Genomic DNA, 25643 nt, shown 5'->3' on the forward strand with positions numbered 1-25643 from the left:
CTAATCTGCCACCCGCCACCACCTACATAAAAGTATTAACCCCTATTCCGCCGCTCCCGGAGCCCACCACAACTAAATAAAGTTATTAACTCCTAAACCCCTGGCCTCCCACATCACTACCATTTACTAAACCTATTAACCCCTAAACCGCCAGCCCCCACATCGCCATAAACTAAATTAACCTATTAACCCCTAAACCTAACAACCACTTAACTTTACATTAAATATTAACTTATCCCTATCTTATAATACATTTAAACTTACCTTTAGAATTAAATTAAACTATATTAAACTATTAATTAACCTACCCTAACTGTTATACTACAATTACATTAAACTACAAATTAAATTAACTATATTACATATTTAAAAAACTAACCCTACTCAAATAATTTTAATCTACTATTAAAAATTACTAAATTACAAAAAAATAAACACTGTTACACAAAATAAAAAATAAATTATCAAATATTTAAACTAATTACACCTAATCTAAGAGCCCTATGAAAATAAAAAAGCCCCCCCAAAATAAAAAATAAAAACCTTAGCCTACAATAAACTACCAATGGCCCTTAAAAGGGCCTTTTGTGGGGCATTGCCCTAAAGAAATCAGCTCTTTTACCTGTAAAAAAAAAAACCTAAGCTCCCCATTGCCCTGAAAAGGGCATTTAGCTCTTTTTTCCTTGCCCAAACCCTAATCTAAAATTAAAACCCACCCAATAAAACCTTAAAAAACCTAACACTAACCCCCAAAGATCCACTTACAGTTTCTGAAGACCCAACATCCATCCTCAACGAAGCGGCAGAAGTCCTCAGCAAAGCCGGCAGAAGTCTTCATCTAAGCAGGCCAAAGTCTTCAGCCAAGCCCGCAGAAGTCTTCATCCAGACGGCATCTTCTATCTTCATCCATCCGGCACGGAGCGGCTCCATCTTCAAGACATCCAGCGCGGAGCATCCTCTTCTTCCGACGTCTTCTGAACATTGAAGTTTCCCTTTAAGTGATGTCATCCAAGATGGTGTCCCTTACATTCTGATTGGCTGATATAATTCTATCAGCCAATAGGAATTAAGGTTGAAAAAATCCTATTGACTGTTGCAATCAGCCAGTAGGATTGAGCTTTTATCCTATTGGCTGATCCAATCAGTCAATAGGATTGAGCTCACATTCTATTGGCTATTCCAATCAGCCAATAGAATGCAAGCTCAATCTTATTGGCTGATTGGATCAGCCAATAGGATGAAAACTCAATACTATTGGAAGATTGCAACAGCCAATAGGATTTTTTTGCACCTTAATTCCTCTTGACTGATAGAATCCTATCAGCCAATCAGAATGTAAGGGACACCATCTTGGATGACGTCATTTAAAGGGAAACTTCATGGTTCAGAAGACGTCGGAAGAAGAGGATGCTCCACGCCAGATGTCTTGAAAATGGAGCCGCTCCGCGCCGGATGGATGAAGATAGAAGATACCGCTTGGATGAAGACTTCTGCCGGCTTGGATGAAGACATCTGCTGCTTCGTTGAGGATGGATGTTGGGTCTTCAAATACTGTAAGTGAATCTTTGGGGGTTGGTGTTAGGTTTTTTTAAGGGTTTATTGGGTGGGTTTTAATTTTAGATTAGGGGTTTAGACTGAAAAAGTGCTAAAATGCCCATACAAATGCCCTTTTCATGGCAATGGGGAGCTTAGGTTTTTTAGATAGGCTTTTTATTTGGGGGGGTTGGTTCGGGGGGGGGGTTACTGTTGGGGGGATATTTATTTATTTTTACAGGTAAAAAAGCTGATTTCTTTGGGGCAATGCCCAGCAAAAGGCATTTTTTAAGGGCCATTGGTAGTTTATTGTAGGCTAGTTGTTATTTTTTTGGAACTTAGTCATTTTTAATAGTAGATTTAAATAATTTGAGTAGGGTTAGGTTTTTAAATATATAATATAGTTAATTTAATTTGTAGTTTAATGTAATTGTAGTATAATAGGTAGGGTAAGTTAACTAATAGTTTAATATAGTTTTATGTAATTTAATGTATTTTAAGTATAACAGTTAGGGTAGGTTAATTAGTAGTTTAATTTAGTTTAATTTAATCCTAAAGGTAAATTTAAATTTATTATAAGATAGGGATGAGGTAATTATAATGTAAAGTTAGCGGGTTGTTAGGTTTAGGGGTTAATAGGTTAATTTAGTTTATGGCGATGTGGGGGGCTGGCGGTTTAGGGGTTAATAGGTTTAGTAAGTGGTGCTGATGTGTGAGGCCAGGGGTTAATACATTTATTTAGTTGCGGAGGGGTCCGGGAGCGGCGGGATAGGGGTTAATAACATTATGTAGGTGGCGGCGGGATCAGGGAGCGGCAGGATAGGGGTTAATATATTTATTTAGTTGCGGAGCGCTCCGGGAGCAGAAAAATAGGGGTTAATACATTTATTAAAGTTGCAGTGGGCTCTGGGAGCGGCGAGATAGGGGTTAATAACTTCATTTAGTTGCAGAAGGGTCCGGGAGCGGCAGGATAGGGGTTAAACATTTTAGTATAGCGGTGGTGTTTAGTGACAGGGTATAAATAGAGTTGAGAAAAAGCAGAATAGCAGCGAGATCGATGACTGTTAGTTAACAAAAGTCTGCTGCTCATCGCCCCATACTTGGTGTGCGGCTTTTTGATAAATATGGAGAGCATATTCAGGTCCGTGGCCACGATGTTAGGCGAGCGTATTGGTGCCGGTGAATGCAGCATAGTTGACGGCTTGATAAATAGGCCTCCAAGAGTTAATAAAGTTCTCATCTTGGACCTTAGACATGGGGAATTTGTTTAGTCTCAAACCCGAAGGTATGATGTTCAGTTTAATATATCTTTCGAATGTCCAGACATCAAATTGCAATTTCAATTCCTTGATTAACAGTTTCTCCATTTGATTAAAAAGGTGATTAAAATTGTAATCCGATATATTGTTGGAAAAAATTTGCTCTATATCATTGCATTCCCTGTCTGTAAATGGCAAAAGGGAGTAGTAAGTATTGGTACCTTCCAAATTGTAATCGCTCATATATTGATCCTTAGACTAAATACTGTGCTTCCAGGTATCACAGAATAATGATATAATTAAAAGAGGTAAGCGACTGAGTCCAACAGGATAAATAATCCAGACTAAACAAAAGTCTTAGTTTGACCCGGTGGCTAACGCCAAGAGAGCCTATATGCTGAGGCAATTATTATGAACAAACTTTTAAATCCACAAACTCCTTACCCAACAGCTATAATCAAAGATAGTATCCTGTCCAGTTTAATGTGATGCAGAAGAAGGACGCTACCGGTGAGGGTATATACAGTAGTGTGTGTGTATACACAACAAAGCTTGTCACTATGTGACACTCCCCACTCACCGGTCCTGGCGTCCTGCCGTCGCTATCATCTGTAAAAAAGGACTTGAAGCCATCCAGTTTTTTCTGGAGAACTATCGAGTTTTTTTCTTAAGAATTGAGACAGTTTGTAATCAGAACTATCAGATATCTGTTGACACACACTTACTTTAAGTTCGAGGGACAGTTTTATCTCCAAAGATGTGGGACAGCGAAGGGGGCTCAATTTGCCCCATCATATGCCAACCTTTTTATGGGTTGCTGGGAGCTTCTTTGGAGATTCTAACATCTACCAGGAGCACATTGTGTTCAACAAGAGATACATTGATGATCTGCTATTAATTTGGCAAGGATCAGTAGAAGAACAAGATAAATTCTTGTGTCTCTTGAATGATAATAATGTGGGTTAAAAATATACCTATGAACAAAGTGTCAACAGTATCTGTTTTCTTGATTTGACTCTGATGGGCAATAGTGATGGACGCATCATCAGTGTTACATATAGTAAACCAATAATGAAAAACACGATACTGCATGCTAAAAGCTACCATCCTCCATATGTGCCTTTTGCGGTGGCCAAAGGCCAATTCATAAGATTGAAAAGAAATTGCACAGAGGATGGAGCTTTTACCAGGCAGAGCAAGGATCTGAGAAGGAGTTTCTAAGAGAGGGGATAAAAGAAATCAGTACTTGATAGGGCCCAGGAACAAGTTGCTAGAACTGAGAGACTCTACTTAAGGATAAGACAGAAGTCAAACCATCAAGAAGGATGGAGTATACTTTGTCACTAATTTTTGTTCACAGTTTAAGAAGGTCTGTAAAATAGTCAAAAAGCACTTTGATCTCTAAGCAGCCGATGATGGTTTAATTAGAAGTGTTGAAAGTGGGCTAAAGTGCTCTTACAGAAAGAGCAAAACACTGGGCAACTATTTGTCCCCCTCTTGTTTGATGAAACCAAAGGGTTCTATACAGAGTTCATGGCTCCAACATAAAGGGATGTTCAAATGTGGTAGGAGAAGGTGCAGACCATGTGAATAAGCATTAATATCAAACCAAGTCTGTTCTCTGACAACAGGAGAGAAATACAAGATACAATATTGCTTAAACTGCACCTCAACATATGGCATCTATGTTATATCATGTATAGACTGTGAGATGCAGTACGTATGTTATATCATGTATTGACTGTGAGATCCAGTACGTATGTTATATCATGTATAGACTGTGAGATCCAGTACGTATGTTATATCATGTATAGACTGTCAGATTCAGTACGTACGTTACATCATGTATAGAATGTGAGATCCAGTACGTATGTTATATCATTTATAGACTGCGAGATCCAGTACGTATGTTATAATCATGTATAGACTGTGAGATCCAGTACGTATGTTATATCATGTATTGACTGTGAGATCCAGTACGTATGTTATATCATTTATAGACGGCGAGATCCAGTACGTATGTTATATCATGTATAGACTGCGAGATCCAGTACGTATGTTATATCATGTATAGACTGTGAGATCCAGTACGTATGTTATATCATGTATAGAATGTGAGATCCAGTACGTATGTTATATCATGTATAGACTGTGAGATCCAGTACGTATGTTATATCATGTATAGACTGTGAGATCCAGTACGTATGTTATATCATGTATAGACTGTGAGATCCAGTACGTATGTTATATCATGTATAGACTGTGAGATCCAGTACGTATGTTATATCATGTATAGACTGTGAGATCCAGTACGTATGTTATATCATGTATAGACTGTGAGATCCAGTACGTATGTTATATCATGTATAGACTGTCAGATTCAGTACGTACGTTATATCATGTATAGAATGTGAGATCCAGTACGTATGTTATATCATTTATAGACTGCGAGATCCAGTACGTATGTTATATCATGTATAGACTGTGAGATCCAGTACGTATGTTATATCATGTATTGACTGTGAGATCCAGTACGTATGTTATATCATTTATAGACTGCGAGATCCAGTACGTATGTTATATCATGTATAGACTGTGAGATCCAGTACGTATGTTATATCATGTATAGACTGTGAGATCCAGTACGTATGTTATATCATGTATAGAATGTGAGATCCAGTACGTATGTTATATCATGTATAGACTGTGAGATCCAGTACGTATGTTATATCATGTATAGACTGTGAGATCCAGTACGTATGTTATATCATGTATAGACTGTGAGATCCAGTACGTATGTTATATCATGTATAGAATGTGAGATCCAGTACGTATGTTATATCATGTATAGAATGTGAGATCCAGTACGTATGTTATATCATGTATAGACTGTGAGATCCAGTACGTATGTTATATCATGTATAGACTGTGAGATCCAGTACGTATGTTATATCATGTATAGAATGTGAGATCCAGTACGTATGTTATATCATTTATAGACTGCGAGATCCAGTACGTATGTTATATCATGTATAGACTGTGAGATCCAGTACGTATGTTATATCATGTATAGACTGTGAGATCCAGTACGTATGTTATATCATGTATAGACTGTGAGATCCAGTACGTATGTTATATCATGTATAGACTGTGAGATCCAGTACGTATGTTATATCATGTATAGACTGTGAGATCCAGTACGTATGTTATATCATGTATAGACTGTGAGATCCAGTACGTATGTTATATCATGTATAGACTGTGAGATCCAGTACGTATGTTATATCATGTATAGAATGTGAGATCCAGTACGTATGTTATATCATGTATAGACTGTGAGATCCAGTACGTATGTTATATCATGTATAGAATGTGAGATCCAGTACGTATGTTATATCATGTATAGACTGTGAGATCCAGTACGTATGTTATATCATGTATAGACTGTGAGATGCAGTACGTATGTTATATCATGTATTGACTGTGAGATCCAGTATGTATGTTATATCATGTATTGACTGTGAGATCCAGTACGTATGTTATATCATGTATAGAATGTGAGATCCAGTACGTATGTTATATCATGTATAGAATGTGAGATCCAGTACGTACGTTAAATCATGTATAGACTGTGAGATCCAGTACGTATGTTATATCATGTATAGACTGTGAGATGCAGTACGTATGTTATATCATGTATTGACTGTGAGATCCAGTACGTATGTTATATCATGTATAGAATGTGAGATCCAGTACGTATGTTATATCATGTATAGACTATGAGATCCAGTACGTACGTTAAATCATGTATAGACTGTGAGATCCAGTACGTACGTTATATCATGTATAGACTATGAGATCCAGTATGTAGGGCTGACAACTAATGATGCCAACACACGCATTAGAAACCATTTGTCAACAATAGGGGCAGGAGAAGCCACTACCCCTCTTGTCCAGCATTTTGCAAGGAAAAATTATAAATCGCTGGCGATCTATTGAAAAGTGAATACACCGTTTAGAGGTGGTGACAGGGACAAAATGCTGGGCAAGAGGGAAATGTTTTGGATCTTTCAATTGGGTACTAGGGTTCTAACAGGTATGAATTTATTAATTATTGGAAATAGCATATATTGATATCATCTAGTATACTATGCTATATATGTTTTACGTACCACAGGTTGATCATCCCTTGAATCCATATCTATATCATCATATTAAGGACAACAATGTGTTTAGGGTTCCGATCTGTCCTTTATTTTGTTTCATTTATTTTTCACTTTTATCATTTTGTATTTATCATTAGCAATACAATTATTTCCACACATTGCATTTATTCCCTGTTTCTCTGATTTTCATATGATTCCAATGCAGTATGTGTGGATTTAACACTTAGGTATTTTGCTCCTCTCCATTTGATTCAACTATGTATTTAATCTTGATTTCATTTTCATTTTGTAGTGTTTGTATATAATGCTGTATCTTGCCTTATGCCGATGTCCTAAACATCTTGTTCTCTATGCTCTATATCATGATGTTATCATTTTAAAATTTTCTCTATATTGTGAAATTGGGAACTTGCTCTCCCATATCCAATTTAACTATGTACTTATTTTCTATTTTTTGTACTTAGTATTGCATTCCGTTTTTTGCAAGTGTCTCTTTATACATTGCACTGTATGCTCAACATTATGATGTTGGAAGGTTTATAAGTTTATAACCCTTGCTGTCTGTATTGTATGCATATAGTAAAAAACAAGGCTAACGAGGAGTTAACAGCACTGATTTTTTTTTTAACCTATTATAAACAGGCATGGGGTATATAAATCATGTGATTAGTATACACTTTAGCTATGAATACGGCCTAGCGCCGAAACATGTTAGCACTATATATATATATATATATATATATATATATATATATATATATATATACACACACACACACATATATATATATATATATATATATATATATACACACACACACACACATATATCTAGCGCTGCGGAATCTGTTGGCGCTCTACAGATAACCGATAATAATAATAATAATATATATATATATATATACTCACATACATATATATATACCTAATTAAACAAGAAAGGCACTCTCCATATTTGTAAGAACAGCACAGAGGTGTCAGGTTAAAAATCCCTTTATTTTAGAACATGGGGATCAAAAAGAACACAACGTTTCGGGGCGGTCCCCTTAATCATGTGATGTCATAGTACAGCCTTTCAATTTCCTTTATAGCATTAACAATTTATGTGTTTAATTACTCAATTAATTAATTAACTATGCTGGTAAAGGCTGTCAAGTTTAAACAAAGTCATAAAAACCACTTGTCATATAGAAAAAATTCATACAAACTCTACGTATATACAATTAAATTAAAAAAGCTTGCAAAGTAACTAGTTATATAATTACAACCATTGTCTGATTTTCTTGTTACATTAGCCAAAACTCTCCATATTTGATCAACCAAACTTTACTTCAGGTGAACGTTTTCGGGGTTACCCCCATCCTCCCCCTACATTTGCGGTTGCTAAGCAACCTTATGCTAGCGATATGTTAAGTGAATGGGATGTACATTATTGCATTAGCATTAAGCCCGGTATATGAGGAATATACACACATAAATGAATATATAAAATGTGATAGTTAGGACTTTTATATATCGTGTTTGACAATATATTTCCACCGCATCACCCTTTGTCATAGCAGCGCAGCACACACATGCAATACATACGCATTACTCAATTCTGTTCCCCATACATTTTATTGATATTGTATATAATGTCTTTTGCTGATTTTCGGTTGTGTTATGTTTTTAACCTTTTAATTAATTTTTTGCCTTGGTGACTCTTTTGAACCTCTAGGGCCTCTGTATAGTCTCTTGCGCATGCGCATTTGCGCTGAAGGGACGCCACATGCACTAGCAGGATCGCAACCAGGTAAAACACATAAATTGTTCTTTCACTGTTTGTTTTGTAAGGTCTGAGGACGAGGGTAACCCCGAAAACGTTCACCTGAAGTAAAGTTTGGTTGATCGAATACAGAGAGTGCCTTTCTTGTTTAATTAGGCATATTACTTTTTGAAGTGCACCCCGGAGGCTGTGTATTAGTAGAGAGTGTGGGATCCATTTGGAACTTATATATATATATATACAGGTGGCCCTCGTTTTACAACGGTTCAATTTACACCGTTTCAGAATAACAACCTTTTTTCCAGTCATGTGACTGCTATTGAGAAGCAGTGCATTTATTAAAATAGCCAGTAGGTGGAGCTGTCCGCTTGTGTTGCAGCAAAGCCAAGCAAGCTGAAATTAATCAGTTTAACCAGACCTGAGCTATCGAGCAGATTTCAAAGGAACAAGATCTTCCTGTCTATAAATCAGTCCAGATTGGAATGCATAGAAAGAACTGTTTGCAGAAAAATGCAAGTGAAGTCTGTGTTGTGTGATTATTTTATTAGGTTTATAATGCTGTTTAGCAAATGTTTTTCTTCATTTAGCTTAGTTTAATTATATATTCTGTGTTGTGTGATCATTTTATTAGGTTTATAATGCTGTTTAGCATTTAAAGTCTTCATTTCAAAGCTTTAAAAATAATGTATTAGGTGTTACTTATGACAATTTTGAGAGGGGCCTGGAACCTCTCTCTCTGACTTCCCATTGACTTACATTATAAACTGGGTTTCAATTTACAACGGTTTCGATTTACAACCATTCCTTTTGGAACCTAACCCCGGCGTAAACTGAGGGCTACCTGTATATATATATATATATATATATATATATATATATATATATATATATATATATATATACACACACACACATATATATATATATATATGCACACATAAACACACACACACACACACACATATATATATATATATATATATTTATATATATATATGCACACATAAACACACACACACACACATATATATATATATATATATATATATATATATATATATACACACATAAACACACACACATACAGGAAGTGCAGAATTATTAGGCAAATGAGTATTTTGACCACATCATCCTCTTTATGCATGTTGTCTTACTCCAAGCTGTATAGGCTCGAAAGCCTACTACCAATTAAGCATATTAGGTGATGTGCATCTCTGTAATGAGAAGGGGTGTGGTCTAATGACATCAACACCCTATATCAGGTGTGCATAATTATTAGGCAACTTCCTTTCCTTTGGCAAAATGGGTCAAAAGAAGGACTTGACAGGCTCAGAAAAGTCAAAAATAGTGAGATATCTTGCAGAGGGATGCAGCACTCTTAAAATTGCAAAGCTTCTAAAGCGTGATAATCGAACAATCAAGCGTTTCATTCAAAATAGTCAACAGGGTCGCAAGAAGCGTGTGGAAAAACCAAGGCGCAAAATAACTGCCCATGAACTGAGAAAAGTCAAGCGTGCAGCTGCCAAGATGCCACTGGCCACCAGTTTGGCCATATTTCAGAGCTGCAACATCACTGGAGTGCCCAAAAGCACAAGGTGTGCAATACTCAGAGACATGGCCAAGGTAAGAAAGGCTGAAAGACGACCACCACTGAACAAGACACACAAGCTGAAACGTCAAGACTGGGCCAAGAAATATATCAAGACTGATTTTTCTAAGGTTTTATGGACTGATGAAATGAGAGTGAGTCTTGATGGGCCAGATGGATGGGCCCGTGGCTGGATTGGTAAAGGGCAGAGAGCTCCAGTCCGACTCAGACGCCAGCAAGGTGGAGGTGGAGTACTGGTTTGGGCTGGTATCATCAAAGATGAGCTTGTGGGGCCTTTTCAGGTTGAGGATGGAGTCAAGCTCAACTCCCAGTCCTAGTGCCAGTTTCTTGAAGACACCTTCTTCAAGCAGTGGTACAGGAAGAAGTCTGCATCCTTCAAGAAAAAGGAGCGCAAGGGACTGATCTGAGTGTAGTATAGTAAAACTTAAATTTTAATACAAAAGTTGCAGTGACAAAAACACACTCTCCAACCTCAAACAGAATGAGGTATGAATATGGCACAAGAAGCAAAAAGCCCCAGGCACTTGCTGACCACGAACCCTCTTCCGGTGCAGTGGGTCTCCCCTTCCGTCACCGTGTGTGCAAACTGCAGCTCCCAGGTATAGCCGAGCACTAGTTCTTAAAGGTCTGTGGTCTCTGGTCAGGCTGTCACAGGTAAAACCGCATACCCATAGTCCCAGAGTCTCTTGTGACACGCTGCGAGGAGTCAGATCCACAGACACTCTAGCCGGCTTGTGAGTGTTTAGTGAGATTCTGAACATACCCGGCGTGAACTACTGTTTGTACTTTGTTTGGCTTAAAAGACCCTGTGGACACAGCAATATTTACCAAGAGACTCTGGGACTATGGGTATGCGGTTTTACCTGTGACAGCCTGACCAGAGACCACGGACCTTTAAGAACTAGTGCTCGGCTATACCTGGGAGCTGCAGTTTGCACACACGGTGACGGAAGGGGAGACCCACTGCACCGGAAGAGGGTTCATGGTGAGCAAGTGCCTGGGGCTTTTTGCTTCTTGTGCCATATTCATACCTCATTCTGTTTGAGGTTGGAAAGTGTGAGTGTGTTTTTGTCACTGCAACTTTTGTATTAAAATTTAAGTTTTACTATACTACACTCAGATCAGTCCCTTGCGCTCCTGTCTCCTTTCTCTTTTGTTATCTTTTCATCTAGCCACCCCTTCCTGCCGGTGGTGTTATCCAGGACGCTGCAGTGTGGATTAGAAGACAGAGCCCTTACAGTATATAGATACAAACGATATCCTTTAAATTGTATTTGCTTATTTGCTTATTTGTTTTTAAAATTTTCAGATAAGGTCACTTAACAGCAATATTTATTTAAAGCGGCTTTGTTTCATTTATTCATTCATTTATTTTGTTTATCTATTTATTTATTTGTTAATTTTTTATATATACTGGTGGGTTTGTATTACAAATATCAATATCTATATAGACTCACATAATACTTTTTACTCCTACCAACCAATAGGTGGCGCTCTTTATTGGCAGATTGTTTAGATCTTGCCCCTGTTTTTAGTGTCCTTCAAGAAAAACATGATTTTCATGCAGGACAATGCTCCATCACACGCGTCCAAGTACTCCACAGCGTGGCTGGCAAGAAAGGGTATAAAAGAAGAAAATCTAATGACATGGCCTCCTTGTTCACCTGATCTGAACCCCATTGAGAACCTGTGGTCCATCATCAAATGTGAGATTTACAAGGAGGGAAAACAGTACACCTCTCTGAACAGTGTCTGGGAGGCTGTGGTTGCTGCTGCACGCAATGTTGATGGTGAACAGATCAAAACACTGACAGAATCCATGGATGGCAGGCTTTTGAGTGTCCTTGCAAAGAAAGGTGGCTATATTGGTCACTGATTTGTTTTTGTTTTGTTTTTGAATGTCAGAAATGTATATTTGTGAATGTTGAGATGTTATATTGGTTTCACTGGTAAAAATAAATAATTGAAATGGGTATATATTTGTTTTTTGTTAAGTTGCCTAATAATTATGCACAGTAATAGTCACCTGCACACACAGATATCCCCTAAAATAGCTATAACTAAAAACAAACTAAAAACTACTTCCAAAACTATTCAGCTTTGATATTAATGAGTTTTTTGGGTTCATTGAGAACATGGTTGTTGTTCAATAATAAAATTAATCCTCAAAAATACAACTTGCCTAATAATTCTGCACTCCCTGTATATATATATATATATATATATATATATATATATATATATATATATATATATATAAACACACAGAACATATCCTTATCCTTAACATACATGTTCACATCCCATTGCAACATAGATGTGTATTTCAACTACAAACATGCAATATCACACAAGATAAATAAATGCACATATACAGCAACACACTGCAGTCATAAACGTCCACAGTATATTACAGCAACACGTACACTTACACATTGAAGTTTCATACACAATAATACATGCTGAATACACACACACGCACTACAGCTATACATGCAAACATACATAGCACAATGCAACCTCATATTCACATTTCAACTACATGCAAACCTAGCAAAATACAGGCAAACACACACATCATCATCCAACTACAACAAAATGTGTATTTCAGCTAGACACATGAACACAAGCACACAACAGACATGTATACACACAAACACTAAGCCAGTGCATATGTCACAGCAGCATGTAGACATACACAGTGAAGCAGTAATAAAGGTTGCATCACATGTACATAAGAATACAACACATTGCAGGCACAGCCACAGACACACATGTAGTACATACACAGTGAAGCAGTAATAAAGGCTGCATCACATGTACATAAGAATACAACACATTGCAGGCACAGCCACAGACACACATGTAGTACATACACAGTGAAGCAGTAATAAAGGCTGCATCACATGTACATAAGAATACAACACATTGCAGGCACAGCCACAGACACACATGTAGTACATACACAGTGAAGCAGTAATAAAGGTTGCATCACATGTACATAAGAATACAACACATTGCAGGCACAGCCACAGACACACATGTAGTACATACACAGTGAAGCAGTAATAAAGGCTGCATCACATGTACATAAGAATACAACACATTGCAGGCACAGCCACAGACACACATGTAGTACATACACATCTGTGCTCTCATAACCAAAGCCTTAGTGACTCCAACAGTAAAGAACAAGGCAGCATTGTGAGTCTGTACTATGTCGTCCCCCCCTCCCCCCCAGCCACTGCAGCTCTGGTATCATTGTAAGAATTTTCTTGTAAGAAAACACAAAGCAGAAAACATTCCGAGCAGTTAATGGTCAATTGTGCAGCAACTCATCAATGCAAATCACTCAGGGAAGGTAGCGATAAATATGATGGTACCAAAATAAGTTTATTATCTTATACAATATATATTGACATGCATAGAAAAGAACATTTATAATTAGTATTCATACACACATCATGAATATTTTCCCATAAGAGCTTACAATCTAGTTTTAAACTGCAGAGATGTAGAGTCAAAACAGCTTTCAAGGTCACAGGCTATGTCAGAGGCATCCACTTCTAAACCGAGGATGGTAATGTCAGAATCACCAGGGTACAAGAGCCTATTGTGTTAGTTGACTCAGTATTAGGTATAGTTTTATACCTGATCTGCTGGATGGTTTCTCCATGACTCAACCTCATTCTATAAATCATCACTTTCTCAAAATGTGTTATTTTGCACTTTTCATCTTTACATTACATTTAGCGCTATGCAATTTGGGGGCGCTATAGAAATAAATGATAATAATATTCTTCCCATCATATCTATTTCATGTCAGATGTATTCTATCATGCTGCATAACATTGGCTCACCAATAAAAGTACTATTAGATTGAGCTGACTACATAGAAATACAACAATTCTTATTTTTTTTTTAAGAATCGTTTATAGAGGTTTTAACTTTACCATATAGGGAGTTAGATACTGGTACCTGGTTGGTTGCTCAGTTTTTGTAAAAAGCTAAGTGGAGGGTCCATATAAATCAGTTGGATAGAGGTGGGATATTGCCATTGAAGGAGATTTTTTTTTAAAATTTCCTAGAGATTTAGTTGACACATGGGCCTATATTTATCAAAGTCTGGCAGACCTGATCCGCCAGTGGGGATCAGGGTCCGCCAGACCTCGCTGAATGCGGAGAGCAATATGCTCTCCGTATTCAGCATTGCACCAGCGGCTCACAAGAGCTGCTGGTGCAACGCCGCCCCCTGCAGACTCGCGCCAATGAGGCTGTCAATCATCCCGATCGTACTCGATCGAGTTGAATTCCGGCGATGTCTGTCCGTCTGCTCAGAGCAGACGGACAGGTTATGGAGCAGCGGTCTTTGTGACCTCTGCTTCATAACTGCTGTTTCTGGCGAGTCTGCAGACTCGCCAGAAACACGGGGCATCAAGCTCCATTCGGAGCTTGATAGATAGGCCCCATGGGGTAGGGGCAATGTAGTTGTGTAAGTTTTGCAACTCCACGGTGCCCATAAAGTTCCAAAGGATCTGCTTACAGATTGTGGTTGACTGAAGGGTGAATAGCCTGCTAGTCCTTTATGGGCAGTGGGAGTATCTATAACTCTGAGATCTGTAGAGAAAAGTGTTTGTTGAAGGCTGGGAGAATCCAGGAGGGAACTGTACATAACTGTATTAACTTTATGGCATCATATATACCACACATGCTGATGTCATAGTTGCCAGCATTTAAAAAACAAACAACCAATTAAGCACATTTATCAGCAGAGATACCACGTAATCAGGTGACAGAAATATTGACCACCCCACTGATGGTTTCTATATATCTCTGCCCCAAAACATCCACTGTGAAAAGCACACAATATGCACAAAATATTAAATATAATCTCTGAACTGTAGGAGATTGTCACATGCCAGGTCATCATATCAGATGTTTAATTATTCTGCTGGTTTAACACAAGACGACTCATATGCCACAATATGCAGATATGTACATAAAACCATAGCTCATATCCACAGTCAGGCCGTCCTTGACAAACCCACAACACAGGGCAGATTTTTGCAATGCAGGATATAATTATACCACTGGATAAGAGGCAAACAAAGTTTCCCAGGTAAATTGGGACAGCAGGTAAGTCCCTGTGAACCTTTTTTGAAAATTTGTTTCATTTAGGAAACAGGAACTCTTTGCATCCACCAGATTTATTTAGTTTATATGTACCAACAAAACACAACACATTCTCTTTATTTAACTGTGTATGTTATGGTTGCCAGCAGGAAAGAAATAATGTACATTTAAAAGAAATAAAAATACAACAGTCAGATACTGCTGGGAAACATACTTTAAATGTTTTAGGTAGCAATAATAAGGTTCAGAAAAGAATAATAACTTACAGAGAGATATTTGCCCCAAGAGGACTCAGATTGTTTTGGTCCACGGCCTTGGCTGTTACTTATTAGCTGCAGCTGATACATCATTCTCACTGTTATTAGCCAACTTATCGGTATTCAATTTATCAACCTCAATAGGATAAAAGGGTGAGTAGGCTTTGCTGAGAATAGCATCTATGACCCTGAGTTGTGAACAGGTACTGCAATTGGCTGATTAACTAACTGAGACATAACACTGGCATAAATCTACATTCCCTTATTAATTTAATTTTGAATATCTCCCATGCAGAACAGACACAATGTTTTTTACCATAGCGTAATTTGCTGGTCCATTGTGTTCCTAAATGGCTCACAATCCTAATATGTTTTCAAGAGAGAAAATATTCGGATCATCAATAATCAGGAGTGCCAGACTTCTGGGGAGAGGCAGTGGTGGTTCTAGGTAGGTATTATGCACCCCCAGAACTCAAAGCTGCCCTAAATTTTCAAAGTTTTCACCTTTTTATTTGTCCAGTGCTCACTGTGCTCTATGTAAGAAGATATCACCAGCGCCAAAAATGCTATCACACAAGCTCCAAGTTGCAAGATCTCTCAACCAGATCTCAAATAAGAATCAATACATGGCTACGAAGGAGCGCTGAAAAAAAAAACCAATGTGGTTCCTAGCTAAAGGTGGAGTCAGCGGGAAACCCAGAATGATCAAATCATGAATAAGAAATGAGTGATAAATATAAAAACAGTATATTTATTCTAAATCCTAGCATACATAATAAACATATCATTTGCGCATATATCTTAAAAACTGTAAGAATCCCACAGATGGGAGATAAAAATATATATAGTATATTGTATCAACTGAGAAATGATACAATGTCCTGTGGACAGCGGCAATTATACAATTCTGATCATGCTACATGCAATATCTGGATGGTATCCTCAAAGACAACTGAATAGCATAAAAATACACCAATCGAGGTTACAAAATATTAATATACCAATCAAGGCTTACAAAAATATAATAGGTGAATGCAAGATGCAAAAATGTTATAAGTGAAAACAAGATGCAAAATGGTGTCCAAATAAAGTCCAAATGAGTCCAAAAGTGATGGTCTATCTATCTATCTATCTATCTATATATTTCAAAAGTCAACAATAAAACAAAACAAAAAATGGATATAAAAAAAAATATAAAAATGTGTAAATAGTGTATCGAAAAAATAGTGTTTAAGAAAATGTAAATCCAGCTAAAAACGTAAATCCAGCTAAAAACCTAGTGCTAGTGAAAAGGTATACACCTAAATAATGTTGAAATGTATCAAAACCTTAAAAAATGAAAATGGTAAAGTGAAAAAATATTTCCTTAAAAGTATATGTCCTAAAATATCCTCAAATATGATGCTTAATAAATCTTCTTTGAATGTGATGCTTGTGATAGGTTTTTCTATAAGTGTTTCTTATCCAAGTGAACTAATCCCAAGTTAAAACATCTTCAGTATCCTATATAAAAAAGTAGAAAAACATAGTGCAATAATGCTACTACAATTGAGCTAAAGTAGGTATTGAACTCACCAAACTTAGAACCTGAGCCGTTATATCAGTAGTCTACGCGTTTCGATCCTTAGGGACCTTTCTCAAGACTCAAGATATTCAGATATTGCACATAGCATGATCAGAATTGTATAATAGCCGCTGTCCACAGGGCATTGTATCATTTCTTAGTTGATACAATATCCTATATATATTTTTATATTTTTTATCTCCCATCTGTGGGATTCTTACAGTTTTTAAGATATATGCGCAAATTATATGTTTATTATGTATGTTAGGATTTAGAATAAATATACTGTTTTTATATTCTTCACTCATTTCTTATTCGTCATTTCATCATTCTGGGTTTCCCGCTGACTCCACCTTTAGCTAGGAACCACATTGGGGTTTTTTTAGCGCTCACTGTGCTCTATGCAGAGAAAGGAAATAGCTCATTTTATGGTGTAGAACAATCCCTGGAAAAGGTTGGCATCGCCAGGAACACATGGACAGGTAACTTATATCAGACTTAAAGGAATCTGATATAAGGGTATGTTGGTGATATCTGTAGATATGTGAATGGCATTTTATGTGGTGAAGATTGATAAGGTTCATTTTTAATTTGTGATGCGTGGGAACATTTAATCTGAGAGTTATATTCAGGTCTGATCGTGGGGGATAGAAAGGTACTTGGGTAGATAAGAGCAGGATGGAAAAATGGACCTGGCTTAGTTAATGTAAAGAAGACTAATTAGGAAAAGAGTGAACCATCAGTCAATGGTGAGACCATGGGGTCTAATTTGGGTGGGCCGGAATTCATTGTAGACAGTCAGACAGCCAGATTTAGGAAAAAGACAAACTGAATGCATATTCTTTTGATCTGGATGGTAGAGAGACATCTTATCATCATGGGAGCTGTCTCTAATCTGGGGAGAAATAACTAAGTCTAATATAGTGGAACAACTGTATCGTATCAAGGATAGAGAGCTTGTTCTTGTATTTGAAAAGACATCCAACTTTTTTTTTGTGAGATGGTTTGCTACTAGAGCAAAGGGATATTCAGTCTGAAAGCCATTAGGCTTAAATCTTTGAGATGCATTTGTGTATATATGTACATGTGTATAAGTACATATGTCCTGTTCATATGCATTTAAATGCTTTGGCTTCTCAGAGCACATATATCGTGCAGGCTATTACTCTGTTTGCATCATTGCTAATGAATATGTGGCACTGTCAACTCTCTGAGAAAGTGCAGTGTTTTAATGAGGCACACAAGGCATATACATATGTTCCATGCACAGTTAAAGCTATTGAAACAGTAGTGAGTTTACAAATGTTTGCTAATACAGAACTATTGCAAAAATGCTTCATTTCAAAACTGAAATGCTCTCATAAGCATTTAAATTTTGAGTTTTATATTGCTTTAAAGGGATAGGAAAATTAAACGTCCATGATTCAGATAGAGCATGTTATTGTAAGACACTTTTAAATTTGCTTCTGTTAGCAAATTTACTTTGTTCTTTTTTTTATAACCTTTGTTGAAAATAATATCTACATATTATTTGCAGCAGCAATGCAATACTGAGAGCTGGGGAATGGTGGCTACACACATTTGTTTCTTGTCATTGGCTCACCATATATGTTAAGCTAGCTCCTACTAGTACATTGGTGCCTGGAGCTGAAGTAAACTGTTTTTTATAATTGCTCTGCAAGGGTTAAACACATAGTTATATGCAAGCAATAGTGAAATAACATAACTTATGCCCATCTGAATTTCTTTAAGTTCCTTGATTCATTACTCCTTGAAATTACTCTTCCCTGCCACTAGGAAGAGATAAAGATTCCCAAATCCCAAGAGCCCAAAAATCACCACCCCCCCCCCCTCCCATCACTGGTAAACTAGTCTGATGTATAGCCAAGCAAAAAAGGTAGGAAAAATAATAAGAGTAAAATAATTGGAGCAGGAAAAAAATGTGTGCAAAAATAAACCAACACCAAAAAACAGGGTGGGGTCTCATGGACTCTCACCACCATGAAAGAAATTAATTTATCAGGTAAGCATAAATTGTGTTTTCTTTCATAGAGGTTGTGAGAGTCCATGATCCATTACTCCCGAGACCTAATACCCAATCTGTGGAGTCCATGAGTAATAAGAAATAAGGGTGAGATAAAAAAGAAATCAAGCAATTAAAATGACCGACAGGCAAAACTAGAAGTTTGTCTGAAATCCTTAGTAGTATCTGCATAGTACGTTAAGGGTCTTACAACATCAAGCTATGAAGAAGCCCCTGTGAAGAACTTTTAGGATTAGGACATAAAGAATAGACAACATCTTCCTGACATTATCTGAAGGAACAACCTTAGGTAAAAAGTCAAATTTAGTCCTTTAGTTCTTATCCTGATGAAAAATAAGATTAGAGCAGACAAATCAGAAAGTCTTCTAGCAGAAGAGATCACCAAAACAAAACCTTTCAATAAAGAAGCTTAATAACCTCCTTTTGCATGCGTTCAAAAGGAGGAGCCTGCACAAATTTCAATACCAAATTTAGATTCCAAGGAGAAGTAATAGGCTTAATAACAGGTTTAATTGATGCCAAAGCTTGAACAAAACCATAAATATTGGGAAGAATGGAAATCTTCTTGTGGAACAAAATGAAAAGATCGGAGATCTGATCTTTAAAGGTGCTGGCAGATAAACCTTTATCTAAACCATTCTGCAAAAACTGCAAAATCCTAGGAATTCTAAAAGAATGCCAGGAAAAACCATGATCCATCACCAAGAAATAAAGGCCCTCCAGACCTTATGATGTATCTTCCTAGTCACAGGTTTGAGGGACTGAATCCAAGTCTCAATAACAGAATCAGAAAAACCTCTATGCCTGAGAACTAACTGCTCAATCTCCATGCCATCAAGCTTAGAGATTTGAGACCCTGATGGAAAAAACATAATTTATGTAAGAACTTACCTGATAAATTCATTTCTTTCATATTAGCAAGAGTCCATGAGCTAGTGACGTATGGGATATACATTCCTACCAGGAGGGGCAAAGTTTCCCAAACCTCAAAATGCCTATAAATACACCCCTCACCACACCCACAAATCAGTTTAACGTATAGCCAAGAAGTGGGGTGATAAGAAAAAAGTGCGAAAGCATAAAAAATAAGGAATTGGAATAATTGTGCTTTATACAAAAAAATCATAACCACCACAAAAAAAGGGTGGGCCTCATGGACTCTTGCTAATATGAAAGAAATTAATTTATCAGGTAAGTTCTTACATAAATTATGTTTTCTTTCATGTAATTAGCAAGAGTCCATGAGCTAGTGACGTATGGGATAATGACTACCCAAGATGTGGATCTTCCACGCAAGAGTCACTAGAGAGGGAGGGATAAAATAAAGACAGCCAATTCCGCTGAAAAAATCCACACCCAAAATAAAGTTTAAATCTTATAATGAAAAAAAACTGAAATTATAAGCAGAAGAATCAAACTGAAACAGCTGCCTGAAGTACTTTTCTACCAAAAACTGCTTTAGAAGAAGAAAACACATCAAAATGGTAGAATTTAGTAAAAGTATGCAAAGAAGACCAAGTGTCTGCATTGCAAATCTGATCAACTGAAGCTTCATTCCTATACGCCCAGGCAGTAGAAACTGACCTAGTAGAATGAGCTGTAATCCTTTGAGGCGGAGTTTTACCCGAATCGACATAGGCATGATGAAACAAAGATTTTAACCAAGATGCCAAAGAAATGGCAGAAGCCTTCTGACCTTTCCTAGAACCGGAAAAGATAACAAATAGACTAGAAGTCTTTCGGAAATCCTTAGTAGCTTCAACATAATATTTCAAAGCTCTAACTACATTCAAAGAATGCAACGACTTTTCCTTAGAATTCTTAGGATTAGGACTCAATGAAGGAACCACAATTTCTCTACTAATGTTGTTAGAATTCACAACCTTAGGTAAAAATTTAAAAGAAGTTCGCAACACCGCCTTATCCTGATGAAAAATCAGAAAAGGAGACTCACAAGAAAGAGCAGATAATTCAGAAACTCTTCTAGCAGAAGAGATGGCCAAAAGAAACAAAACTTTCCAAGAAAGTAATTTAATGTCCAGCGAATGCATAGGTTCAAACGGAGGAGCTTGAAGAGCCCCCAGAACCAAATTCAAACTCCAAGGAGGAGAAATTGACTTAATAACAGGTTTAATACGAGCCAAAGCTTGTACAAAACAATGAATATCAGGAAGACTAGCAATCTTTCTGTGAAAAGAACAGAAAGAGCAGAGATTTGACCTTTCAAGGAACTTGCAGACAAACCTTATCCAAACCATCCTGAAGAAACTGATAAAATTCTAGGAATTCTAAAAGAATGCCAAGAAAAAATGATGAGAAAAACACCAAGAAATGTAAATCTTCCAGACTCGATAATATATCTTCCTAGATACAGTTTTACGAGCCTGTAACATAGTATTAATCACAGAGTCAGAGAAACCTCTATGACTGAGAATCAAGCGTTCAATCTCCATACCTTCAAATTTAAGGATTTGAGAAACCTGATGGAAAAAAGGACCTTGCGATAGAAGGTCTGGTCTTAACGGAAGAGTCCATGGTTGGCAAGTGGCCATCCGGACAAGATCCGCATACCAAAACCTGAGAGGCCATGCTGGAGCCACCAGCAGAATAAACGAACGCTCCTTTAGAATCTTGGAAAAAGAACTAGAGGCGGAAAGATATAAGCAGGATGATACTTCCAAGGAAGTGACAATGCATCCACTGCTTCCGCCTGAGGATCCCTGGATCTGGACAGATACCTGGGAAGCTTCTTGTTTAGATGAGAAGCCATCAGATCTATTTCTGGAAGTCCCCATATTTGAACAATCTGAAGAAATACCTCTGGGTGAAGAAACCATTCGCCGGATGTAGCATTTGGCGACTGAGATAATCCGCTTCCCAATTGTCTATACCTGGGATATGAACCGCAGAAATTAGACAGGAGCTGGATTCCGCCCATACAAGTATTCGAGAGACTTCTTTCATAGTCAGAGGACTGTGAGTTCCTCCTTGATGATTGACATATGCCACGGTTGTGACATTGTCCGTCTGGAAACAAATGAACGACTCTCTCTTTAGAAGAGGCCACGACTGAAGAGCTCTGAAAATTGCACGGAGTTCCAAAATGTTGATTGGTAATCTCGCCTCCTGAGATTCCCAAACCCCTTGTGCTGTCAGAAACCCCCATACAGCTCCCCAACCTGTCAGACTTGCATCTGTTGAGATCACAGTCTAGGTTGGAAGAACAAAAGAAGCCCCCTGAACTAAACGATGGTGGTCTGTCCACCACGTCAGAGAGTGTCGAACAATCGGTTTTAAAGATATTAATTGAGATATCTTTGTATAATCCCTGCACCACTGGTTCAGCATACAGAGCTGAAGAGGTCGCATGTGAAAACGAGCAAAGGGGATCGCGTCCAATGCAGCAGTCATAAGACCTAGAATTTCCATGCATAAGGCTACCGAAGGGAAAGATTGAGACTGAAGGTTTCGACAAGCTGAAACCAATTTCAGACGCCTCTTGTCCGTCAGAGACAGAATCAAGGACACTGAATTTATCAGGAAACCTAAAAAGGTTACCCTTGTCTGAGGAATCAAACAAACCTTTTTGGTAAATTGATCCTCCAACCATGTTCTTGAAGAAACAACACTTATAAAAGACTGGAAAGGTTCTTTCTAGTGAAAATGAGCAAAGGGAATTGAATCCAATGCTGTGGCCATAAGACCTAAAACTTCTATGCATATATAGCAACTGAAGGAAATAATAGAGACTAAAGGAACCGATAGACGGAACCCAATAAAATTATCCCTTGTCTGATAGAGACAAAGACAGTGACACAAACTATCTGGAAACCTAAAAAAGGTGACCCTTGTGTGAGGAATCAAGAGCTTTTGAAAAAAGATCCTCTAACTATGTCCTGAAGAGTAAGTAAATCATATGAGATTCCGCATCCTCAGAAAATAATCTGAATGAAAACAGAAAAATGAAAATATGCATTTATTGTATCTAATGAAAACAAATAATGCTATCAATGACCATAAAAAGGCAAAATAGTTTGAATAAAACTCCAAAACCCGGTTCCTCAAAAGGAACTGGAAGAAATACCCCAGAAGATTCCAGGTCTGAGCAGCGCTTGAACTCCATGGGTGCCCAGCCATGCTTCAACAGTACCCAAAATATATAGGACAGAAACACAGTTAAAGAAAGTGTTAGCCTTACTGGAATAAAATCAAAGAAATTTGGACAAAATAAATTTCAAAGAAGCCTTAACCTGCCCCTTACCAGCCAAGCTGGAATACGGCACGTACCTCACAATATTAGGGAGTTGATTTCGAACTCCAATTATAGACATGTTACTTGGGAAAGAACTCAGGAATTCGTTCCTTAATAAGAACAACCAAACCAGTATAAGCTTAAAGTTTTAGTCTTAGAACTCAATCTTGAAGCCCAGAGTAACAGTTAAGAATTGAATCCAATTATAAAACAAATAATTGATTATCTTAGAACAAAAGAAATATGGATTTTTTTTTTTATTTTTTTTTTAAATCACAAAATTCTTCTAGCTAAAAAAGCTAAAGACATAGATTAACCCTCATTTGCGAAAATATTCAATAAAATGAAGACACAAATGAAATTATTAGCATGATAGTCCAGTTTAAAGGACCAGCCAATACAGTGGACTTGCATAATCAATAAATGCAAAACAACAAGACAAATGCAACAGCACCTAGTCTAGTAAATGCTGTCCCTTTAACAATGCTAAAATAAATCATAATCTGATACTTGATCTTAAAGTAAACAGAGAAAATAAATCACAGGACCAAGAAAAGTACCTGAAACTAAATAATTTTCCATAAATAAGATACAACTATCTAAAGGAAAATAAATACTATTTTGCTATAGAAACAATAGCATAATTAGTAGAATTAGAGATAGCCCCAATAAATTGGAGAACCCTCCAAATTGAGTTTAACTGCTGGCAAAGAATATAGTTTAAAACCTTTGAAAAGAAAATTCTCAGCCTATTCCATTCCCTAGTATGGGGAATTGGAAAGAAAACCTCTGAAAACACAGAAGAAATAAATAGGCAGAAATAATGTCAGCTAGTCTTAAAGAACTAGTTACCTTAATATCCAAAATAATCAACACCCTTTCAACAAAGAACAAATGTACTTTAATAATAGAAAAATAATAAAAAAGTAGATTTGTTAGTGTCAATATCTGATGAAGAAAATTTCTGAAAGAGAAAAAAACATCATCAGAGAAGGATAAATCAGTATGTTGTTGGTCATTTGAAACTTCAATAATTAAAAAAGAAGTGAAAAAAGACCTTAAAATTTTATTAGAAGGCACAAAGTCAGACAAAGCCTTTAAAATAGAATCAGAAAAATATTTCTTATAAATCTTCTAAATATTTCTTGTAAGAAAGGAAATATATAAAGCATAAATTCTAATGGATTCCGCATGTAAAAGTATAACATAATAACTTATTACAAACCATAGCTAAAGATAAACATTTATAACATTTAAAATAAATGAACTTAGCTTTGGTAGAACTGAAACTCTGTTAAGCGTTTTTCCAGAAGTGGCTTCTGATTCAGAGTCAATCTGAGACATCTTGCAATATGTAATAGAAAAAACAACATATAAAGCAAAATTGATCAAATTCCTTAAATGACAGTTTCAGGAATGGGAAAAAATGCCAATGAACAAGCTTCTAGCAACCAGAAGCAATAAATAATGAGACTTAAATATTGTGGAGACAACAATGACGCTCAAATTTTTTAGCGCCAAAAAAGCCGCCCACATATTTGGCGCCTAAATGCTTTTGGTGCCAAAAATGTCACCACATCCGGTAACGCCGACATTTTTTGGCGCAAAAACGTCAAAAAAATGACGCAACTTCCGGCGACATGTATGACGCCGGAAATGACAAGAAAATTTTTGCGCCAAGAAAGTCCGCGCCAAGAATGACGCAATAAAATGAAGCATTTTCAGCCCCCGCGAGCCTAACAGCCCACAGGAAAAAAAGTCAAATTTTAAGGTAAGAAAAAATTGAATTATTCATATGCATTATCCCAAATATGAAACTGACTGTCTGAAAATAAGGAACGTTGAACATCCTGAGTCAAGGCAAATAAATGTTTAAACACATATATTTAGAACTTTATATAAAAGTGCCCAACCATAGCTTAGAGTGTAACAGAAAATAAGACTTACTTACCCCAGGACATTACATGTAGTAGAAAGCCAAACCAGTACTGAAACGAAAATCAGTAGAGGTAATGGTATATATAAGAGTATATCGTCGATCTGAAAAGGGAGGTAAGAGAT

This window comes from Bombina bombina, chromosome 8 (genome assembly GCF_027579735.1).
Source record: "Bombina bombina isolate aBomBom1 chromosome 8, aBomBom1.pri, whole genome shotgun sequence".
NCBI lineage: Eukaryota > Metazoa > Chordata > Amphibia > Anura > Bombinatoridae > Bombina > Bombina bombina.